Raw genomic sequence first — 7,207 nt, forward strand, 5'->3', positions numbered from 1 at the left:
AACTACCAAACCTACGGCCCTCTGACAAGGCACCAACAGCTTCACACAATAACTCACTGTCCAGTGTACTGCCATGCTAACCACCGTCTAATGAGATAAGCAACCCCAAACAATTAACCATGTCTCATTAGGCTGTCTGACACAACAAGCCACAATGAGGCACTGTGTTCACTTTCATCCTTTCAAACAAATGAACTTGCAAGTAATTTGCAGGCGGAAGTATTGACAAGTCATGAAGCATGACTTAGCATTGCATCTCATCATAAATATCTCAAGAGTATACTCTAAATGATGTTCAGGCCCAACGCTTGCTGGCATTATAGAGCACCATTTAACATCAAACACTCTCCTCCTGCAAACACGCAAAGTTTAATGTGTGCGAGTGAGAGAACACTGGGTCACCTGATGACACATCAACATGTACTGCTGGGCAGCACACCTCAAAGCAGATTTCCCATAGTCTGGATTGCCACTGTGTAATCCATTTCATTCAGATGGACCCAAATTAAAATGACAGGGTCATGTGGATGGGTAACTATAGACAACATTTCAGCCTGTAATTAAACCAATATGATTCAGGGAATAACTCAACTGCAACATAAGCATAATTTCTGACCATGATATCATGTATTCAAATATTAGTTGTTGCAACTGTGTGGGCTACAAGGGAGTTTAAAACTAAACGCATGCCTCTGCTTTTATTTTAAGAAATCTAAAGCCATTTCTTTACTGCAGGAATTGACAGAAACACATGGATTATGGTTTAGGTTAAAGGGAGGTGGCAGGTGGGGGCTACCACTATAGTTATGCTTTGGGTGAGGTTGAGGTTTTAATTACACTTGGCTCTCTTCCAATGCAGCGTGTTCTGTCACAAGTGAGCCTTCCCCTTGAGCTGAAGGCAAGTCATCTGTCATTGCATGCTATGGATTTGGTTGGAAGTGTCACACAGAGACCAGAGAGGGATGGGAGAGACAAAAAAAAATGATTACTCAACGTTCCAGATTCATGATCTTACCATGTTACAAAACGATCAAAAAACATCATAGCTACTACTTTAGTTTAGTGGCCGTCCATCCTACAGACACAAAATAAAGATTGTGCCAGGAGTGGCCACAAAAGTGTATAACAATGTAACAATTGCTATACACAATGTAACACATTGACATTTTAGAAAAGCATAGCGTTTGTAACCAGCTAGCTTTCTGCTTTGCTAGTGAAATCAAACAAACACTGTGGCAGTGTGTCGCTGACCGTACATGCCATTTCTGCAATCATGACTCCTTTCGAAAGTTTCTATGAGGATATGAGTGAGTCACTAAAGAAAACCAAGTCACGAATTGATAACCTGTTTATTCAATGCGCCATGTCTAGCAACTCCAACTTTTTAAGCCGATTGTAGTTAACGTTGGCTAACTAGCAACAATTATATACCATATCGTAAATTCTGGATGTAACAAGTGCAGTATCCGCTCGTGAGTGGTGCTGCTAACATTGACACTCTTGCTTTAAGTATTCTCTGCGAGTTATATAGTTGGTGTAATTTACTCCACTGAAACTTAACCTAGCAAACCAAACTATAGCTGGGCATATCCTGAAACACTTAGTTAAGTCGACAATTATTAACGTTAGCTAGAAAAACTTGCAGGAGCTTCCAACACAAGGTAATGGGGGCGGGGCGCAACCAATGCACAGATGGTTTTACAAATTGATTGAAGATTAGCTACCCCTTGTTTACATAGTTACGGCACGAATGATGCACTAGTCAAATTTAGCGACTTGAGAGAACCAAGTAGCTAATTGACAGTCATTGATTTTAAAATTAGCCAGCTAACTTAGCTGAACCAGTATCTCTGCCTGAGAACTGTAACGCCCAGAAAGAAAGCTCTGATTCAAACTCCCATTCACCAGTTCTGCACGCGTTATAGTGTCAAAATACCTTTGTTGATCACCCAATATGGAGTTTCGCTGAGCAACTACTGGTATCATCATCTACACTCGTTACGGCCGGTAATTAACATCCGAAAAGGTGTCTATAACGTGAAACATTAACAAGCAACCGAGAAAAAGGCCTATTCTGCAAGGAACAGTTGGAGATGCTCCAATACTTAAACTTTTTTTTCTTAATTATATATTTTTTTACAGTTTATGAACTGCATGGCTTGCTAGCTTACAAGTTAACTAGTTACAAGCGAAAACAATTGAAATGTTTGATAACGTTACAAAATAGCATTGCTAACTATCTCGCAGGCTACAATGATGTAAGTAGCGTTTTAAAAAACGGATTTGTTTACCGCACTTTTATCGTTCTACCAATTGTGTGCAATTTAGGTAGCACCATAACGTTAAATCAACTTACCTGATGCAGTTCAGATGAAATAAGAAAAGCTTTTACAACGTGGTCTCGTAAAAATGTGCTCTGGTGAACCAAAAATTGAAATTCCCAGACCAAAATCTGTCTGGGAGAAGATCCAACTGTCGACAATACACTAACTCCACCCAGTAAAGCAATACATGTGCCTCTCCAATTGAATTGGCTTGGGCATTTCACAAGTATCAGAGAATGCATTGTGATTGGTTCCTTCACCAGTCTGTAAATGTCGGCGTTTTCTATTGGTGGCCTAAAAGTATTTGCATGTTGTGTTGGGGTGGTGAAGTGGCTCCCACTACTGAAAATATATTGTCATTGAAAGGATTTTCCATTTACAGTATTATCCAATGATATTTGGTTGAACTATTGCCTTTCAGTTTCTTTTGGAAATCAGTGTGGAGCAGAAACAACACAGGATAATTTTTATCTGAACAGACTAAACATACTTTTTTTTAAAATAGGCCCAATTTAGTATCACAGAGTCATGTGTTCCAAGTTCAACAGCAGCAGCATCAGATGACTTACAGTACCAGTCAAAAGTCTGGACACACCCACTGATTTAAGGGTTTTTCTTTATTTTTACTATTTTCTACATTGTGGAATAATAGTTTGGACATCCAAACTATGAAATATAGTCATGTAGTAACCAAAAAAGTGTTAAACAAATCAAATTATATTTTATATTTGAGATTCTTCAAAGTAGCCACCCTTTGCCTTGATGACAGCTTTGCACACTCTTGGTTCTCTCAACCAGCTTCATGAGGTAGTCACCTGGAATGCCTTTCAATTAACAGGTGTGCCTTGTTAAATGTTAATGCGTTTTAGCCAATCAGTTGTGTTGTGACAAGGTAGGGGTGGTATACAGAAGATAGCCCTATTTAGTACAATACCAAGCCCATATTATGACAAGAACATCTCAAATAAGCAAAGAGAAATGACAGTCCATTATTACTTTAAGACATGAAGGTCAGTCAATCCGGAATATTTCGAGAACTTTTAAAGTTTCTTCAATTGCAGTCGCAAAAACCATCAAGCGCTATGATAAAACTGGCTCTCATGAGGACCGCCACAGGAAAGGAAGGCCCAGTGTTACCTCTGATGCAGAGGATAAGTTCATTAGTTACCAGCCTCAGAAATCGACAATTAACTGCACCTCAGATTGCAGCCCAAATAACTGCTTCACAGAGTTCAAGTAACAGACACATCTCAACATCAACGATGGTGCTTTGCTGGTGACACTGTCTGTGATTTATTTAGAATTCAAGGCACACTTAACCAGCATGGCTACCACAGCATTCTGCAGCAATATACCATCCCATCTGGTTTGCGCTTAGTAGGACTATCATTTGTTTTTCAACAGGACAATGATCCAATACACACCTCCAGGCTGTGTAAGGGCTATTTGACCAAGGAGAGTGATGGAGTGCTGCATCAGATGACCTGGCCTCCACAATCACTCAACCTCAATGCAATTGAGATGGTTTGGGATGAGTTGGACTGCAGAGTGAAGGAAAAGCAGCAAACAAGTGCTCAGCATATGTGGGAACCCCTTCAAGACTGTTGGAAAAGCATTCCTCGTGAAGCTGGTTGAGAGAATGCCAAGAGTGTGCAAAGCTGTCATTAAGGCAAAGGGTGGCTATTTGAAGAATCTCAAATATAAAATATATTTTGATTTGTTGAACACTTTTTTTGGTTACTACATGATTCCATATGTGTTATTTCATATTTCTGATGTCTTCACTACTATTCTACAATGTAGAAAATAGTACAAATAAAGAAAAACCCTTGAATGAGGAGGTGTGTCCAAACTTTTGACTGGTATTGTATATCAACAGCTTTACTTGGCAAAACAAATAAAGAATGGACCACCTTGCTGCAGGGTAGTGCAGCAGCACACACAAAACAACCATTAGCACTTTCGCTTTCCATCAAATATCCATTACAGAGCAGATATTCGGTTGTGGGCACTGAGGATCAATAGATACCATTAAAGTCTAGGAGGTTGAGCGTTCATTATTAATGCATTGATTGCCTCTTGTTGTATGTTTGTAGCGAAATGGATCGATGGCCTTGTCTTTGTTTATAACCTTGACATGCTAGTACTTACTGCACAAGGTACATTAAGTTACTTACTAGTACATTGCCACTGTGTTGTACCAAATAACAGGACTGTGCTACATAGGTCTAAAGGGACACTCACAACACTGTCATGTGATAGGGTCATATGTCAAAAGGCCTACATCTTAAGCATCAAACCATGATGAAACCAAAACCAACATCTTCATTTCAGCCAACCAAATAATACATAAAATAGACTGAGGAATCACATTTTAAATATGTATTTTGTCAGGTTTTGAAAGGTAAATATCAAATAGGATTAAAGCACAAATGTAAAACAAAAGTCTGTCTTTCTTCACACATCAAAGTAAAAGTAACATCCAACTCACCAGCAGAAGATGAACATAATCACAGTTGAGAGGCACATCCATCGATTCATTCCAAGAGATCCAGGTGCAAAATAAAAGCATAGGGAGAATTAGGCCTATAATTAATTTCATAGTTTCATATGCTTTCAGAGGTTGTGCAACATAAGATCACACCCATATACTGTAGACTTTAAAATGAGAAGTAAGAAAAAAATGATGTACCTCAATACTGTTTTTCCTGTTTAAGCAACAAATGATCAATTACAGACATAAATCCTAGTTCCAGTTGATTAGCATGATATGTGCTGTGATACTACCAGGGAATCAAACTGTCTTCTGTTACCCCCCCAGGATTGTTGTTTCTAATCAAATCCCGAAACATGGTGACAGATTTACCCCAAGGGATTAGTTAGAAGAATTATCACAATCCACCAACTGGCCCGTAGATATCAAATGCATAAAAAAAACAAGGTTATTAAAAGATACCCTAGCTGCTTACTCTTTGACGGCAAAGAGGTTGCTCTAGGTTAATAACATCACCGGCGGTAGAAGAGCTAGGTCAAGTTCACCTTTGATGCGGCAAATTCCAGTACATCAAGGTCTCCTTACTGCTGACTTAATGAGGAGGGCTAGTGTTAAAGGAAACAGTGGATTAAGAGGGAGAGAGACAAAGTACTTGGAGCAGTGACTCTGTCACACTCTGTGTGCACGTAAATCCTGTTGATGCTATCTTGGGGCAGAGTCTTGAACACAGCCAGGCTGGTTAAAAAGATTACTTTATAAGGCAGTGTGTTTGACTGATGATTGAGTTGACAGCAACTGCTCTCTTCATAACCTTTTCATGCAATAGCTTCTCTGTAATGTCATAAATGGATTCCATGATGCAGGATGGCTTTGCGGTGTACAGGTGCCTGACAGTAGAGCCGATTGAATGTCTCAAATGCCATGAATTGTAATCCTCCATTTTATAATCTGTTTTATGACTGCACGCACATGCCTTTAATGACTGACATTCAGTACATACCACAATCAATTACACATCTTTGAGATGATTATGTACATTTCAAGAATATTTCAGTGTAAGAAGAGGTCTTTTGATTTTTGTGAAACACATACACAGCTACAATTTACATGTAAAACATCTTACAATGGTGGTTCTATGAATGATAGCTGTTGTATAACATTGCACCCCAATTTTCATTATTCTATTTACTATGAAAAATTCATCAACAAAACATGCTCTGTAACCAGAGCCTAAGTTCCTGTGCTACACATATCCTGGAGGAAGGAACTGTGAGCAAATATAGGCGTTTCAGATTCTCACTCACCTCAGAGATTGTGTACTTAAATTGACATAGGCACCAAGAGATAAGATGGGGAGATAGACACTCCAGGCGTTCACCTGTCTGCTTCTGTTCAGTTAACGAACGAGTCGCCAAACTGGTCCTGCTATTACACCTGTTCCCTTGTGATAGCAGGTATCTCCCCCACAATCTGAAACCAAATCCAGTGGTGTGCAGTTACAAAACACAAACAATGGCGTTAACAGTAGAGGGAAGAACATACATGAGCCTTTTTTCAAGGCATTGTTTGTTCCGCAAACAATACAGGTGTTACCTGGGGAGAGGATGGTGAACAAGGAAGAAGTATCGTGGTGTACTTTTAAAATATTGTATGGAAATGTAACACTACACTTTTTTTATGTAATATTTCAATACTGTATAAGCTCAATGTTGCATAATGACAAACTACTGGCTTGTTTAGAGATCTGCCCTTCACTTCAACGTGTGTGACTTCTGTCTTTATTACAGGAGGGTGTATATTATGTATTGATTTAATCAGTCTTTTCCTGCCAGTTATTTAAATACACGAAGAAAGGCGACATACAGTTATTAGAACTCTATTCTATCTAGTTTGTGTCTCGTTTGTTCTAGGGCTGGGTTGGGGTTGTACACTAGGCCATCTACACAGCATGTGTGCGTTACCATGTCCTGATTCTGATGTCTGTTACAAGAATGGGTGTGGCCTAGTCTAATTGAGGTTAACAGGGCATAAACTGATACTCTATCACCACCTGCTGCTGGCTATTTGTTTTCAGGAAGTACCAGTACTCAGGCACAGAAAAGTGATTGACAACTTTCAAAATTTAGTGAGAAATTAGTGCAAGGAAAATGATTATCTTGTAAATACCTTGTCTATACAATATTGTAATCACCTCACCCCATTATCATTTAGCTATTGTACCAGTTAACAGAAACACTGTGTTTCAGTTTCAGTAACAGTGTCAAAGCACAGTGAAGGTTAATACTTGATCATGGATCAGTTCCATTAAATTACACATCAGAGTCATTGGATGAAGGCGTCTTTTGTACGGGTTTTTGTTCAGATCCCTGCTGCTTGGTCTGAACATTAA

At 39.1% G+C, this 7,207-nt stretch overlaps 1 protein-coding gene across 15 annotated transcripts in view; it reads right to left on the reverse strand.

Annotated features, from left to right (window-relative positions):
- Positions 1 to 2,517, reverse strand: part of LOC106571359 (protein 4.1) — a 106,571-nt gene extending 104,054 nt beyond the window's left edge. For all 15 annotated transcript variants that reach the window (XR_014380617.1, XM_082961741.1, XM_082961740.1 and 12 more), the window contains exon 1: positions 2,357 to 2,517. The gene's annotated coding sequence lies outside the window, so the exon portion shown is untranslated. The remainder of the gene's footprint in view (positions 1 to 2,356) is intronic.
- Positions 2,518 to 7,207: the final 4,690 nt, after the last annotated feature.

This window comes from Salmo salar, chromosome 15, assembly GCF_965601325.2.
Source record: "Salmo salar chromosome 15, fSalSal1, whole genome shotgun sequence".
NCBI lineage: Eukaryota > Metazoa > Chordata > Actinopteri > Salmoniformes > Salmonidae > Salmo > Salmo salar.